This window comes from Puma concolor, chromosome A3, assembly GCF_028749965.1.
Source record: "Puma concolor isolate L17-30 chromosome A3, mPumCon1.1.hap2, whole genome shotgun sequence".
Taxonomy (NCBI): Eukaryota; Metazoa; Chordata; class Mammalia; order Carnivora; family Felidae; genus Puma; species Puma concolor.
The window spans coordinates 35,864,268-35,881,082 of NC_141669.1; the positions used below are offsets into that span (position 1 = coordinate 35,864,268).

The 16,815-nt window shown below is 49.8% G+C and overlaps 1 protein-coding gene across 8 annotated transcripts in view; it reads left to right on the forward strand.

Annotated features, from left to right (window-relative positions):
• The window catches only part of LOC112864188 (glycerol-3-phosphate acyltransferase 2, mitochondrial), a 52,161-nt gene that overhangs the window by 20,229 nt on the left and 15,117 nt on the right, over positions 1 to 16,815 (forward strand). For 6 of the 8 annotated variants that reach the window (XM_086700494.1, XM_086700490.1, XM_086700497.1 and 3 more), the window contains exons 3-4: positions 1,598 to 1,722; positions 6,543 to 6,628. The gene's annotated coding sequence lies outside the window, so the exon portion shown is untranslated. Of the gene's footprint in view, positions 1 to 1,554; positions 1,723 to 6,069; positions 6,235 to 6,542; positions 6,629 to 16,815 lie in introns of those variants that run through there. The other 2 variants (XM_086700492.1, XM_086700493.1) reach the window with 2 other exon arrangements.

Below are 16,815 nucleotides of genomic sequence, written 5' to 3' on the forward strand. Positions count from 1 at the left end.
ATGAATGGTGTGCTGGGAAAAGGGGCTGCTGTTTCCAAGAACGGGCGGAACCAACCCCAGCAGTGCTGGGTGGCAGAGACCTGGGTGCCCCCAGCACGGGGAGGGAGCAGTTGGGGCTCCCAGTGTCCCTTGGCTCTCCTTGAAACTCCTTCCAGGCTCTTCTGGCTTCCAGGCCTCCGGTGGCAAGAAGGTCTGGGAAAGAGTACAGAAAGAGCATGGGACTTCTCATCCTGCCTGTCACTAACTGGCTGTGTGACCCACGCTCCCTGGGTGGGTCAACAGCCGTTGACGCCAGGGCACTGACACTCACTCCTGCCCTGCGTGGTTTCTGCAGTGGCTTGGGTCAAGGCCTCAGCAGGGTGGGCCTCGCAGGGTGACTGACCTGATCCAGACCTAGCTTCGTGGCCGGAACCAGACGGGTGGCAGCCTGGAAGGAGCCCGGTCCCTGCCTCCTGAGGTCAGCCCTTGGCCAGGTGCTAGGAGCCCCTCTAGGTAGGGGTGCCAGCCCTCTTTCCTCAGCCTCCCCTCCTCTTCCCATGCCTCACTCGGCTTCGCAGAGATGGGAAGCTTTTTGCTGGCTGATGAGGGAAACAATGGCTTTGGGAGCGTGTGGGTGCACACGGGGGGGAGCGTGTGGGTTGTGTGATTTTCCCGGACAGGCAGGCGTGAGAGGGAGAAGAAATTATTCTGTCTAAAATCTCAGAGATGAGTTCTTCTCCAGAGCTGGCAGAGTGACTGTTTCATGGCTGGGTGGGGAGGCACGAGAGAAGGTGGGCCATTCCCAGGGGCAGGCGTGAGGCAGGGCAGGGCCAGTCCCTCGTGAGGATCCCCGGCAGGCCATGACGACAAAGATAACCTTTTATATTTGCCCAGGCATCACCCCTTGCAAGGAGCCGTGACACCCATCATAGCAGCCGGTCCTCACCAGAACCCAGAAGGACCATCGGGCAGCCAGACATTGTAATTAACCCAGCTTACAGATGAGAAAACTGAGGCTCCAGGGTATTAACTGACTTGCCCAGGTCAGAGAGCCAGTTAGTGATAGAGCCAGGGCTTGAACCCAGGCCTCTGAACCCTGAAGCTCACCTCTGCCTGGCACCCACTCCTTAATGTCCACATGGTTTCTGAAGATGAAGACGGTGAGGGACCACCAGAGCAAGGAGCTTATGTTGTGGATCCTTAGGTAGAATTTTTCAGAGGTTCCCTCCCATCCCCCACCCTCTCCCCAGACTCGACCTTCAGAAGTATTGTCTTTCATGCTGGAAGGGGGAAAAGGTTGGGTTGAGGAGAAGGCTGTCCTCCTGGGACCCCAAGTTCCGAAGTGTGGGGAGTGGGGGCTTTGGCAACCCTGGGATTCACAGGGAGTCTCCAGCAATCTTTCGGACTTCTAGCTCCCAGCCTTGATGTGTTTTTGTCTTTGTTTTTGCACCACAGAAAAGGAGCAAGCTAACAATGGCAGAAACTGAAGCCTCCCCAAGAATCTCTTCCTCCTTTGCTGGCAGCATTTCATTAGCATAGTGGGACTTCCTGTAGGGATGGGCCAGTGAAAGGAGAGTGGTCATTCTGGTAGTCAGTGGGGCTGTTTCTTCGATTCCAGGCTCATCGTGGTTGACTTCTCCGTCCACTGCAGTTCAGGCCTGCGGCATCTGATTGCTCTGACCAACCAAACGTCACAGGAAGCGATGTGCGTGTGACTTCCAGGAGGAAGCTTTAAGAGCCCATGTTAGTCTCCCCCATCTCTTTCCGTGTTTGTGAGGTCCTGGATGCACCTGTTGAGATGCAGCCTCCATCATACTGGGTCACTGAGTGACGATACCCACGGTGGACATGTTGCATGTGTAAGACATTTTACTGCTTTAAAGCCATTGAGATTTGGGGGCTGTTTGTTACCACAGCATACCCGAACCTGTCCTGACTGATAGTCACCAAGTTGGCCAATAAGAACCTTGCCTAAGACTTTAGAATTAGGACCTAGGCCTTTCTAGTGGGCTAGACCCATGATATGTAAACCTTATTGCTTTGTTTTTTTTCCATGGGGATGTGGAAGCAGAGAAATCATTCTTTAAAGAGAGAGAAGAAAACAGGAACACAGGTAAGGAGAGATGGAGAGATATCCCTAGCATTATTCTTCTTGCCTAACATCTGGATGCATAAAAATCCCTGTGTCCTTTTATGAAAGGCTTCTCCCCACACCTTTTTTAAAAGCTTATTTATTTATTGGGAGAGAGAGAGAGAGAGCACAAACCAGGGAGGGACAGAGAGAGAGGGAGAGAATCCCAAGCAGGTTCCATGCTGTGGAGCCTGTGCGTGGAGCCTGACACGGGGCTTGAACTCACAAACCGTGAGATCATGACCTGAGCCGAAATCAAGAATTGGATGCTTAACTTATAGCCATCCAGGCACCCCGAAAGGCTTCCCCTTTTTATTATACAAGCTTGGGTTGGTTTAGGTTGCTTCCAACCAAGAGCCCTAATACAGAGTAAAAGGGGATTTGAGGACAAGTCTCCCTTTTACGGATGAGGTCGCTGGGGCTCATGGTGGTCAAGTGGTTTGTCCAAGGTCATAGCCATTAAGGACAAATGTTCACGTGCTCCCTTTCTTGGTGAAATAATTCAAACGGTAACAATAAAAATGTTAGTCTTGGGGCGCCTGGGTGGCGCAGTCGGTTAGGCGTCCGACTTCAGCCAGGTCACGATCTCGCAGTCCGTGAGTTCGAGCCCCGCGTCAGGCTCTGGGCTGATGGCTCAGAGACTGGAGCCTGTTTCCGATTCTGTGTCTCCCTCTCTCTCTGCCCCTCCCCCGTTCGTGCTCTGTCTCTCTCTGTCCCAAAAATAAATAAATGTTGAAAAAAAAAATTAAAAAAAAAATGTTAGTCTTCACTTCTCCTTCTCCCAACCCACCCTCCAAAAATTACTGCTCATCAATTTGGTGGGCATTTTACTAGAACTTTAAAAAAATGTGTTACAAACATATATATATATATATATATATATATATATATATATATATATATTTTACCCCACTCAGTTTTATTAGAAAAATGGGATCATATTATCCCCATTTTTCTGAACTTCGCTTTTTTTCACTCATCAGATTGTTGACACTTGCAAATTCTATCTGTGCCTGGCCAATCTGGTGATGTGCCAGGGAGAGAAGGGGTGGATGAGGCCAGGGGCCAGATTCAAAGGACTGAAGGTCAGAAAACCCTCTAGGCAGTGGATGTGGGGATGAGGGGGAGACTCAGAGTGGGAACCTTCCAGGCACCTGCACAGCCCTCTTTGAGGCCCCTGACAACCCTCCCAGGCAGCCAGCTCCTCTGGCCAGCTCTGCAAGGATGGGGAGTTTGGCATTTCGTTTAAGTTAAAATCTGCTTCCCCTGTGAGTCCTCCCACCGGCCTAGGACCTCTCCATGAGTTCCTGGGGCAAACTGCTTTATCTGCCTTCCTGCCCCCCACAGTAGATCAAGAAGGAGTGGGTGCGACTCCCTCATTCTCACACCAGGGCCTCAGCAGCCCCAGTGATCAGCTCTGTAAAAGGCGGTAACAAATGGCCAGGAAGAAATCCAGAACTCAAAGGCAGAGAACCAAAGGCCCAACAGCTTACAGAGAATGGCGAGGAAACCAAAACAGCCAGAAGGCAGGCAGGCAATTAAAGGAGGGGGCTGAGTTTTCAATTAACAGGCTTCACCGCTAGCAGCGGATAATTAACAGATTAGCAGGGCCGGTAGCAAGGACTGGGGCAGGCACTAGCGGTGGAGGAGAACTGGGGCTCCAGCTTCCACAAGAATGAAAAGGAATCTTCCAGCTTAGGAACCTGAGGGCACTGGACTAAACAGGGACATAGTGTGCAGGCTGGAATGCAGGGGAGAGGCCCAGAGGGCAGGGCTAGTGCCCGATTGCCTCCTGGCCGGAGAGGGCCCTTGGTTTGCAGAGCCCTCTCTCCCTGGGGAGGCGCTGAGGAGGAGATTTATGAAACTCTCGGGGAGTCATGGTGTTGACATCCCTTGAACTTGCGCATTGCCGTACAGCTCACAACAAGCATTCAAAGTCACTGGGGGCAAAGCTGTATAATATAGACTTGAGAGCAAGGACTGTGACATTAGACACTCCTGAGTTAAAAACTTGCTCTCACTTCCTGACTGCGTGTGCCTCATTGGACATCCTCGCTGCTCTCTCAGACTTCCCTGCTCCTTTCTAGTTAGGCAGGGCCACACCAAAGCATAGAAGAGCCAGTGTGCAAGCCTCCAGCTGTATCCTCCCCTGCCAGGGGGTTTGGGAAGGCCACTGTTCCAGAGAGCAGAGCCTCAATCAGCCTGAATCCCTGAGTGACCTGGGCGGAGACGATGCTCCTGCCAGCCCCCTAGAGACATATAGTGGGAGCCAGAATGAACTATTGTGTTGGTATGAGATTTCAAAGATGCTGGTTACAACAGCAAACCAAGCCCTGTCCTGACTATTCCACGGAGTCACCCCCACCTCCCCGAGGCTCTGTTTTCTCAGACATGAAATGGCCAAGAATGATCCCCACCTCGAATGACTATGGTGAGAGTAAGGGAGATGATGTGTAAGTTGGCTGAAGGCTATTCTCAGCTCCTAGGTCCCATACCCCCTGTAGAAAACGGCAATGTTGCCACAGGCCAAGGTCAAAGACCAAGGACGTTTTTTGGCCCCAACTAGTGGCTGGAACCTTTAAGTGCTGAGCAGATTTTAATGGTTGAGCTCCATGGGATGCTGGAGGCCTGGGCTGCACCCTCCTGGGGAGGGGGGACGCCAGGTCAGCTCCCCCCGCTTTCTGGCTTCTCCAGCTCTCTTCTGTCTGCAGTGTGGGGAGAGGGGCTGAAGGCTGCTACCATCATTCACGCCTGGGGAGGGCTGGCTGGGCCAGTCGGCCCAGAGCTGCTGGCCCGGCCGACTTCCCTTGGTTCTTTCAGGCCCCAGGGCTATAAGTGACTCCTGTGACCTGTCCACAGGTGGCCCCCCGCCCCAGGCCCTGCCTCTGCTCTTCTCCTGCAGCTGAGCTTTCCTCCCTCTCCTGGCCACCCCTTAAGGCTACCACCGACATCACCTTCAGCCTGTTCCCAGCTGGTCCCACCTTCCCCCAAAGACGAGGAACAGAGTTACAGCCATGGAGGCGGCTTTCTGTTCTCCTCCACTCTGGTTTTGGCCTGTTCCCCACTGTTCCTGTTTGGTCTATAAGATCAAACCCATTTTTTTTTTTTTTTCAGCTGATCTCATTCCTCCTGGAGTTTCTGATGCTCCGCATCCAAAGCCCAAGCAACGGTTTCTGTCTACTTTCCAAATATGAAGCCGTCTCACACTCTCTCTGTAGTTGGCTCCCTGCTCCGAGCTCACCTGATTCTTTAGAGGCAGAATGTTCCAGGCACAGGCTTTTAAAATTTCCTTCTTAGCCTGTGCGTGTTCCCGTGGGACTCTCCACCCTCGATCCAAGGAGCTGTCATTTCCCCCAAGCCGGTAGCCACGCCTGTCTTCTCTGGGGCCTTCCTGTCCACCACGATTGAGCCCACTGACCCCTCTGGACTCTCAGATGCACAAACACAATCGGGGTGCCCCCACGGCCACTGAGGATCCTGATTAGGAAAGAACTTGACTCTCAGATGTCTTACCCATAGCCGCAGATCAGCAGGGGTTGGCAGTTTCCCTTGTGTCTCTCACAAATGAATCCCTGTCCAGGCTACTGCTAGCTGTTGCCATTCGAGCAACCAGAGGTATGGCCACTATGCAGTCCACCACGGTAGCCACTGGCCATGTGTGGCTCATGAGCACTTGAAGTGTGGCCGGAAAAATTGAGATGTCCTGTGAGTGTAAAATGCACACGGGATTCTGAAGACAGGATGAAAACAGAATGTGGAACATCTCATTAATAATATCTAACACATAGATTATCTAATTAATACCATAAATGTCTCATTTATTTGTATCGATTATATGTTGAAATGACAGTATTCAGAACACGTTGCTTTAAAACATTATTGAAACTGATTTTGCCTGTTCTTTAAAAAAATTAAAAAAATTTTTTTTTAATGTTTATTGATTTTTGAGAGACAGAGAGAGACAGAGCACGAGCGGGGAAGGGCAGAGAGAGGGAGACACAGACTCTGAAGCAGGCTCCAGGCTCTGAGCTGTCAGCATAGAGCCCGACGCGGGGCTCGAACTCACGGACTGCGAGATCATGACCTGAGCCGAAGTCGGATGCATAACCGACTGAGTGACCCAGGTGCCCCTTAAAAAAATTTTTTAATGTTTATTTATTTTTGAGAGAGAGAGAGAGAGAGAGCAGGAGCAGGGGAGGGGCAGAGAGAGAGGGAGACGCAGAATCCATGAAGCAGGCTCCAGGCTCTGAGCTGTCAGCACAGAGCCCAACACGGGGCTCGAACTGGTGAACTGTGAGATCGTGACCTGAGCTGAAGTCAGATGCTTAACCCATTGAGCCACCCAGGTGCCCCTGTTGTTCTTATGTGTCATATGTGGCTGCTAGAAATGTAGAAATGCAGACATTTTTAATATTTTATTTCTGTTTTGCAGCGCCCGCCCCGGATGCCTCTCCATCACTCCCACCATGTGGAAGGCTGCTCTTGAAATGCTGTGTATTAACTTCCCATTGCTGCAGGGTAAGCACTTACCACCAACTCAGTGGCTTAACACAATACAAATTTACTATCTTATAATTCTGGAAGTCAGAACCCTGACCCAGGCATCGCTGGGTTAAAATCAGGATGGCTCCAGGGCTGTGTTCCTTTCTCCAGGCTCTATAGGACAATTTATTTTCTGCCTCTTCCAGCTTCTGTGAGCTGCCCGCACTCTTTGGCTTGTGGCCCCTTTCCATCTCCAAAGCCAGCAACTGCTGCTCGAGTCTCAGATCACGTCTCTTCTGCCTCCCTCTCCATGTTTAAAGGACTCTTGTGATGACATTGGGCCCACCTGGATAATCAGGATCATCTCCTTATTTTAAGGGCAGCTGCCCGGTATTCTTCATTCCATCTGCAGCCAGAATTCTGCCTTACCGTATAACCTGTGTCGCATAACTGTTTCCAGGGATCAGGACGTGCATTCATCCAGGTTCATTCTTCCGCCTCCCATCTGCTTTCTTGTCCTGTTCAAACTGGCAAGATCTTGGAGGTGACTGATGTGGGGACATGTTTCATTTCCCCCATTTCCCTCCCCCACGGTCTCCTGGGAGCTGTTTTGGGATCATATGATCCCAAGGAAACGGATTCCATCTTGAAGAGGGGGTGAGGGGAGAGGGAGCATCCGACTTGACTGAAGTGAATGAAACTTTGGACATATAAGAACACGTGAAGTCCGGGGGCACCTGGGTGGCTCAAGTGGTTAAGCGACTTCAGCTCAGGTCACGATCTCGTGCTTCAGTTCCTGAGACGGAGCCCCGCGTTGGGCTCTCCGCTGTCAGGGCAGAGCCTGCTTTGAATCCTGGAGCCCCGCGTTGGGCTCTCCGCTGTCAGGGCAGAGCCTGCTTTGAATCCTGGAGCCCCGCGTTGGGCTCTCCGCTGTCAGGGCAGAGCCTGCTTTGAATCCTGGAGCCCCGCGTTGGGCTCTCCGCTGTCAGGGCAGAGCCTGCTTTGAATCCTCTCTCTGTCTCTCTCTCTTTTTTCCCCCCTCCCCTGCACGCTCTCAAAAAAAAAAAAAAAATGCATAAAGTCGGCCTTCAACCAGCCATCCTTCCCACGGGACCCTGCCTCCCGTAACCCCAAGGAGGACTCTCCTGCCTCTGCGTCACCCCTCCCCTGATGGGCAGTGCTTTGTCTCGGGTGTGCTAGTCAGCCTCAGCTAATCCTACGGCTGGACCGATGGGATAAGAGGTGGACGCAAGTATGAGCTGGACCATCAGACCCTCTTCCCCACAAATCCGCAATAAGAATGCAGACACGCCGGCCGTCCATTGTCCAGGGGAACGTGGGAGCTGTAGGCTGAGGAAGCCTCTCTTCGTCCAGAGGGATAGAAGGTGCAGACAGCATGGGCGAAAAAGCCAAGGCGGGCTTGGAGGCAAGCCCGAGGCCAGGAGAGCCAGAGAGGGCGGCGGCTCCTGTCTCTAAGGGCTCTCCAGCTTGTGGTCCAGTCCCGCCTGAGGTCTGACCGCTCCCCTGGCCCAGCGGGTCTGAGATGTGCCACTCATCCTCAGAATAAATCCCCACCCACCTCTTTTTTTCTCTGTAGAGAAGTTGAGTGAGTTTCTATCACTTAAAATCAAAAGAGCCCGAGTAAGCCACCCTTCCCATTCCCACACCAACCCTGGGTCCCCAAACTAGCACCCCAGCCTTTTGGGGACCCTCGTGCGGATGCCAGACAGATGAGGCTCCTGAGACTCAAGACTTTCACCCAACTGCCAGGGTCACAGAGGCAGCAGCAAAGACAAAGGCACTTGCCGAGGATGACAAGGTAGGAAGCTGAAAGGACCCCAGTCCCTGATAACCTCACCCAAACCCCAGTGGCCTCCTGGACTCTGGACTTCTTATTACTTGAGGTAAAAAAAAAAACCCCAAAGCTTATTTGCTTAAGATGCTATTGTCAGGCTTCTGTGGTTTTATGAGCCTGTGACTGATTCTCACCCGTGTCCTTTTGGTCATGGATGGAGTTTCCCGGCAGGAAAGGAAAGGGCTTCAGGGACTCTCTATGGTCATCATTTGGCACTATCAGGTTTGCAACGACAGACGGAAGATCGGCAGGAACTTGGCGTTCCTTGGTGGTCTAAAGGGGAAATTCTAGGAGGATTCCTTCATCAAAGAGGAGAACCCAAAGGAAGATGGCCACCACGGGAGTCAGTCGTTTCATTTTATTAGTAAAGAAACTGAGCTCCGTGTCAGTTAAGGTATTTTGGCTACCAGTAAAGAGGGCTCAACCAATGGAGGCCTAGTTGAATGGGAGTTTATTTTACCCACGTAACAAATCCATGTTTGTCTCAGGATCGTCTCACAGCCCAGTAACGTGACAATGTGAGGTTAGCAGGTCTGAGATTTTCTTGGCATTTCCCTCATTGCAAAATGGCTGCCACGGCTCCAAAAATCACGTCCTCGCTTACCGGTGAACAAAACTGGAAAGAAGGGAGAAAGGCAGGGGAAAGAAAAGAGGTGAGGGCCTTCCCCATCTTTTCCAGAAATACCGCAGCTGGGTCCCCCTTCTGTGTCATCACCTGGGAATGGGTCACATGGTTACACCTCGTTGCAGTGGAGGCTGCCCAGGCACGTATTTAACAAAGGGCAGAGGTACTGTCACAACTGCTTACACAGTCGTGATCTCTCCTCTGGCTGGGCGCATTGCCACCAAGCTGAATCAGGGGTGTGTTTGCAAGTTGTGAATGCCTGCCACGTGGGTGACTGACAAGGGGATCCGACTTGTCCAGGATCAGACATTGATTGGTGAAGAAAACAGGGCTAGAACCCCAAACCCCTCTCCACTGACTTGTGAAGGGAAGAACCTCTGCGTCTCGGTGTCACAGATGCTGCTGGAGGGTCAGAATCCGGTACTGTTGGGGTAGTCCACACCCTGTAAGCCAGTGCCCTCTGCTGGAGACTGGCCAAGAATGAGTGTGTGATGAAATTCTGGCCAGTGAGATAAGACACAGAAGCTGCTAGGGGGATTCTGGGAAAAGTTCCCTTACTCTTAACAAGATGTAACCAGGAGAAGAAAAAAAAAAAAGAAGAAGAAGAAGAAGAAGAAGAGTAAACCAGGAAGAGGTGGTCTCCTCTGCTGTGTGCAGTCATGTCTGGATGCGATGCCTGGAGCTGTGGCAGCCATGCTGTGATCATGAGAGAAGCTGCCCCAAGAGCAGAGCTGGCCCATTGAGGACAGCACGGGAAGCTGTCTATAAGATCAAACCCATTTTTTTTTTTTCCAGCTGATCTCATTCCTCCTGGAGCTTCTGATGCTCCGCATCCAAAGCCCTGGGTCTCTACTGATGTCACTGTAGCACTGAACTAACCAGCCCTGAGCCGTCCTCCCTCGGGGCTTCCTCGTGCAGGTGACCTCTCTTTTATTGTTGAAGCCCCTTTGAGTTGGGCCTTCTATTTCTTTCAGCTGAAAGCACTCTAATCAATCCGTACATCTCTCTCTGCTGCATTTCCTGCTCCAGAGGCAGGTGCAGACCCGCACCAAGCCTCCCCATTCTGGGGGAAAGCAGCGCTACCTGTTCTTTGCCCACAGTTGGAGCTCAGCCTCTTGTAGCTGGCTGTTCATTAGGCAACATGCTGCCCACTACGGCCATGAAAAAGCCTGAGAACTGCGTTCAAAACCCCAGGCAGCGGGAGATGTGGCTTGAGGGGAGGTGTCGTGGGGGCCACATAAAGAAAGGTCTTCAGATCCCCATGCCTCCCCCCGCCATTGCCCTGCCCAGCGCAGCCCAGCATTGCCCCCAGTGCCCTCAAGAGACAATGCAGCAGTCACCCACCAGGTGCTCGTGGGCCGGGTGGGGCAGAAAGGCTGGTGGTTAAGTGCTGGAGAATCCCCAGACCCTGGGGCTGGCCCAGAATGGGTTTTTGTTGAGGGATTGGGACCATTCTGTCTCTGCAGCTCTCCTGGTGCAGGATGAATACAGGCCAGTTAAGTACTTTTCTGGCAACTGATTATATAGATTTGCTTCCATATGAGCTCTCTTGCAATGACCCAGGACCCCAAGAGGGCCCTCCCCCAACCATTTATGTTGAAAACACTCTGAGCCTGCTAGCCTCTTTGCTTTCTGGGAAAGAGACTCTGGCAGGGAGAATGGCTTAGAGGGGGGCACTTCTGGAGGCATTTTCTTTGTCAGAGGAAATGCGAGAGGGCCTGAATGTCGCCCGCTCCCCCCAGGCCACCCACCTCTAGCTGCCAAGTGGTCTGCAAATTGCAGATCTGATCCTTCTGCTCAGAGACTCTAATGGTGCCTGCCTCCCTGGGACGGCCAGGCCTGAGCCAGGCAGCAAGGAACCTCATATTCTGCTGTTCCGTCTTCATGTTGCTAAGCTCTTGCTTGGGCCATTCTCTCTATCAGGATTCCCAAACGGTCCCAGGTGATTATGCCACCCCGGCGTGGCCATCAGAGCCCTGGGGATTGGTTCAGGTGTGGGCATGTGACTCCGTGACTCAGGGTTAGTTGTGGGACTTTTGTGGGAACCTCTGGACGAGGGACGCCCACACTTCTGGGTTCGTTGGCTGGAGACTGTACAGCTGGCATTGCTAGGGACCATCTTTGTCATCCAATGGGGTCAGCCTAAGAAGGAAGACAACCCAGAGGCAAGCCGATTGGAAGAGCACCCGGGGACATCCTGATGACATTATCTCAGTTCCTGAATCCGTCTATACCTGAAACCTACCTCTAGGTCGTTTGAGCCGATAAATTCCCTTTATTAAAAACAAATAAACAAAATTGAACAATTTTAGGCTCTCTGTCATTCCCATTACAAGTTGTTACGTATATAAAGGCAGGACTCCCTCTGGGGCAGAATTAATGTCTCACTTCATTAGCATCCCCTGTCCTTTCGCTCCCTGCCCAGCTGTCTCCTTCTGCGGGAGTGGACCTTACTGTCGCCTCAGCTGCTGCGGGGCCTCAGGTACAGTTCATTGTACTCTCAAGGGGAGTTAAGTTCCCTGGTGCATTATCATCTTTGGTCAATATAAAACGCCTCTCTTGTTTTCCTTATTCTCTTTTATCTCTACCCCACTTCCATTCCCTTCCTCCGCAGAGGCAACATGCTAATGGAACACGTTCCTCCACCCCCTTGTAGGTGCTTTTGCAAGATGGATATTGTCTTTATGGGGTTTTTTTTTTTCCCTTTTTTTCTGCAAATGGTAGTGTTTTGGTTCTGGTGTCATTTCTCACATTTTACACTCAGCATTAAGGCCCATCCACGTTGCTATGTGTGCATTTAATCTCTCCTGCCTGCTGCATAATTCACGGCGTGAGCCATTCCCATGCTTCTTCCCACTCTCCCCGGGATGGACACCTAGGTTCTCTCTGACAACCCTTGTCCCCAGAACATCATGCTATACATGTCCTACGGACCTGCGCCCACTTCTTTTGCATCTCTACCTGGGAATGGAGTCACGGGGTTGTAGGGCTGTGTGCTCTTCACAGCAATATCTCCACCACGGCTGCTCTGGTCTGTCCTCCACCGCAACACCCTCGCCGACATCCCCACATTTCCACCTGACACTGACATTGGGCTTTATTCAGCTAAGTCTGGCCTGTCTGCAAGATTGCCTTAGTTCTCTGCTGCTGTGCAGCAAGTTACCACAAACGGCGTGGCTTGGAATAATATGCATTTTTTTACCTCCTATTTTCTGTGGACCAGGAGTCTGGGTCTGGCTCAGCCGGGTGTCCTGCTCAGCCCGCAATCAAGGTATTGGGCAGGCTGCATTCTCATCGGCGGCTCAAAGAGACAGAGAACCGCCTCCAAGCTGCCTCAGGCTGTTGGCAGAATTCATCTCCTTGTGGTTGTAGAACTCAAGGTGGCTTGCTTTTTTTGGGGTCAGCAGGAGAGTCTCTGATCTCTATATCCTTTTTTTAAAAAAAAAAATGTTTATTTATTTTGAGAAAGAGAAAGAGAATGAGGGAGAGTGGGGGGAGGGCAGAGAGAGAGAGAGAGAGAGAGAGAGAGAGAGAATCCCAAGCAGGCTCCACAACACCAAAGCCCACCTGGGGGCTCGATCCTATGACCTCGAGATCACAACCTGAGCTGATATCAAGAGTCAGATGCTGGGGCGCCTGGGTGGCTCAGTCAGTTAAGCGTCCGACTTCGGCTCAGGTCATGATCTCGCGGTCTGTGGGTTCAAGCCCCGCGTCGGGCTCTGTGCTGACTGCTCAGAGCCTGGAGCCTGTTTCAGATTCTGTGTCTCCCTCTCTCTCTGACCCTCCCCCATTCATGCTCTGTCTCTCTCTGTCTCAAAAAGAAATAAACGTTAAAAAAAAATTAAAAAAAAAAAAGAGTAAGATGCTTAACCAACTGAGCCACCCAGCACCCCTCCACGTCCTTTTTAAAAAACAACTCGCATGATTAGGTTTGACTCTCCTAGGATAATCTCCCTTCTGAGTAAATTAAAGTCAACTGACCAGGGGCTTTCATTACATCAGCAAATTCTCTTCACCTTTTCCATAATGCATAACCTAATCAGGGGTTGACATCCCATCCCCTTTGTTATATTTCACTGGTTAGAGGCAAGCTTATAAGTTCTGCCCGTAGTCAAGGGCAGAGAATTATACAGCGCTTGGGCAGTGGGGCTCATCTTAGAATTCTGCCTACCACGTAGGTGTAGCATGATATTTTGGGTGGTGGTGGTTTTTAAATTATGGTGAAGAATCCACATCATTAATCTTTCCATCTTAACCACTTTACGTATACAGCTCAGCGTTGTTAATTGCATTCACACCGCTGTGTAGCTGTCACCACCGCCCATCTCAGGAATGCTTTTCATCTTGTAAAACAGAAACTCCGTACCCATTAAACACCGAGTTACCATTTCCTTCTTGCCTCTGCTCCTGGCAACCACCATTCTGCTTTCTATCTCTATGCATTTGAATGCTCTAGGTACCTCATATAAGTGGAATCATACACTTACACCAGTCTCTTTCTGCCTGGCTTATTTCTCTCAGCCTCGAGGTTCATCCGTGTTGTAGCATGTGTCAGAAATTCCTTCCTTCTTAAGGCTGAATAATATTCCATCGTATGTATGTATCACAGCTTGTTTATTCATCTGTTGATGGACACTTGGGTTGCTTCCATTTGTTTGGCTACTGTGAATAATGCTGCTTATGAACATGTGTGCACAAATATCTCTTGGAGATTCTGCTTTCAATTCTCTAGGGTATGTACCCAGAATTAGAATTGCCATATCTTGGAGCTCCTAGGTAGCTCAGATGGTCAAGCTTCCAACTCTCGGTTTTGGCTCAGGTCGTGATCTCCCAGTTTGTGGGATCGAGCCCCGTGCCAGGCTCTGCACTGAGAGCATTGTGCCTGCTTGGGATTCTCTCTCTCCCTCTCTCTCTGCCCCTCCTCTGCTCTCTCTCTCTCAAAATAAACAAACGTTAAAAAAAAAAAGGATTGTTGGATCACGTGGAAGTTCTAGTCTTAATTTCTTGAGGAACTACCGCATCGTTTTTCCTATTTTACATTGTTTACCCATGTTTCCATTTTATACTCCTACCAACAGCTGCAAAGGGTTCCAATTTCTTCATATCCTCACCAACACTTGTTGTTTTCTGTTTTCTTAGTAGCCATCCTAATGGGTGCAAGGTGGTATCTCATTGTTTTGATTTGCATTTCCCTAATGATTAGCAATGTTGAGCATCTTTTCATGTGCTTCTTGGCCATTTGTATGTCTTCTTTAGGGAAAAGTCTGTTTGGATGTCTTATTGTTATCATCTGAATTTCACTGCTAGTGATTTTGACCATATCCACATAGGTTTCTTAGATTTTGGGGGGGTTTCCTCTTCCAACAAGTGCCTGCTCATATCCTTTGTTCATTTATTTTTCTTGCTGATTTGCAGGAGTTCCTTGTACACTAAGGCTGTACTAATCTTGTAAATTTTAGACTTTGCACATATCTTCTCTCATTTTGTCATGTGTCACTTGGGACAGATATCTTTCATTATGATATAGTAAAGTACCCCTCTCCTCCCCCCCCCCTTTTTTTTTTTTTTTTTGCTTTATGGATTGTGCTTTGAAATTTTGTCTATTAAATCCTTTCCTCGCTCTGGGTTTTATAGATATTCCCCTCCATGTGTTTTTTTTTTTTTTTTCCTATCAATGTTATCATTTGGCCATTCACATGGACTCTTTGACCATCTGAGCACTCTCCTTGTAATGGGATAACATCATTTTTCCCTATAAAGTGAGTCAGAATTTTCCCAGTAAGACCAGCAGACTTTGATGCACCTTTTATCATATATTAAGCTTCCTTAGAACTAGGGATCCATTTCTTTTTTTTTTTTTTATTTTTTATTTTTTAACGTTTATTTACCTTTGAGACAGAGAGAGAGACAGAGCATGAATGGGGGAGGGGCAGAGAGAGAGGGAGACACAGAATCAGAAGCAGACTCCAGGCTCTGAGCTGTCAGCCCAGAGCCCGACGTGGGGCTCAAACTCACGGAGTGCGAGATTGTGACCTGAGTTGAAGTCGGACGCTTAACGGACTGAGCCACCCAGGCGCCCCTAGGGATCCATTTCTAAACTCTCCACCATGTCCCCATGGGTTGTCTGTTCTTTCACTAACATCAGACTGTTCTTTTGTTTGTTTTTAAACAACGTCATTGTAGTATGCCTAAATATTTGGGAGAGAGAGATTCCTGTCCATTCCCCTTTTACGTAGGCATCTGTAGAAATTTATTCCTCCTCACACATTTTGGAGTAAGCTTTCATAGCTGGAATTTTTATTGGGATTACAGTGATGTTACAGATTAATTTAGGGAGAGGTAACATCGTCGTATATTAGGCCACCCCTCCCAAGAGCAGGAGATGACTCTACTTGGGGAGTGTCTACACCCACACTTTGCTCCCACCTAACAATTAGCAGGCAATGGATGGAGTTTGCTAAATCAATGCTAGGAGTTGATCTCCAAAAAGGAACAAAGAGTGGCTCTAGAATGTTACTCAGCACCACTTCCTCCGATCCCAGGCAAGTTGGGCAATAGGAAGGGAAACATCCTGTTACAGAACCTATGTTTTCTGGGTAGACGAAATCCAAGTATGATGGATAAAAAGCATATAGTGGGAAGTTGAGCTTCCCACCCAGAAGGGTTGGGTTCCCTTGAAGTGAGAGCAAGGGGCAAGGCGATCACCGAACAACAGAACGATTCCTGGCTTTCCCCAGGGTTGTCCAACCCTCCTGGCCAGCATCACATGGTGGCACTGGCTGGTTCACCATCATCAAGGTTGTTTGGAGGATTGATCATGCTTTTCCAAACCCATCCCCTCCACAGTCTTCCTGAGCCACATTCTAACCATGCGAAGTAAGTAGACAGATTATTATCTTTATTCAATAGAAGAAGAGAACTAAGGTCCACAGAGAAGGAAGTTCACTCATCACTCAACAAATATTTATCAAGAGTCCACAGTGCTGGCCCTGGGACGTAGCAGAGACCAAACAAATGGTCCCAGCCTAGCATTGGTAATAAGTCAGCAGCAGAAACCATGATGGGCATGTTGCTTTTTCAGCCAGCACCCCTTCCATGAGGGAATCAACCTCTCCACATCCCATTCCTGTTGTGGTGGTCAATCAAGGTGTTCCCCTCTCATTTTGCATAGTTAGGGAGAGAGGGCAGTGGTCTGGGCGGAACCAATATGGCACCATACTCCCTAGACACAGTGATTGGGCAGAGGGTGGGCAGACGATCCTAGCAGGACCAATCAGAGTCTTCCCCAGGGTTTTCATATGGATGTTGGGGGACAGACATTTCTTTCTAAGGTTGCTAAAGCAGATGGGTCTTAGGTTGCTGGCAATCATCTTGGTATAGGAGAGAAGTGTCAAGAAGAATAAAACCAATTAGAGACAAGTAGTGTAGACACACAAGAGAGAATCAGAGACTGACAACATCGTTTGATCCCTGGATCCAGTTATGCCTGAAGTTAGCACACCTACACTTTCTAGTTATGTGAGCCAACCCATTATCTTTTGGCTTGGGTTTATTTGAGTTATGATCGGTGGAGAGGAAAAGAGTGCCCCTGGACAGAGACCACAACAACAAGTCCAGCTTTATGCCCACTCCGCTCGACTGTCATTCCTCAGGATCACCACTTTTAGGTCGAGGCTGGTTTTGGTTCTAATTTCCCATTTCGCAGAATCTCTTTGAACCCTAATTCTGCCAGCAAATACCTTT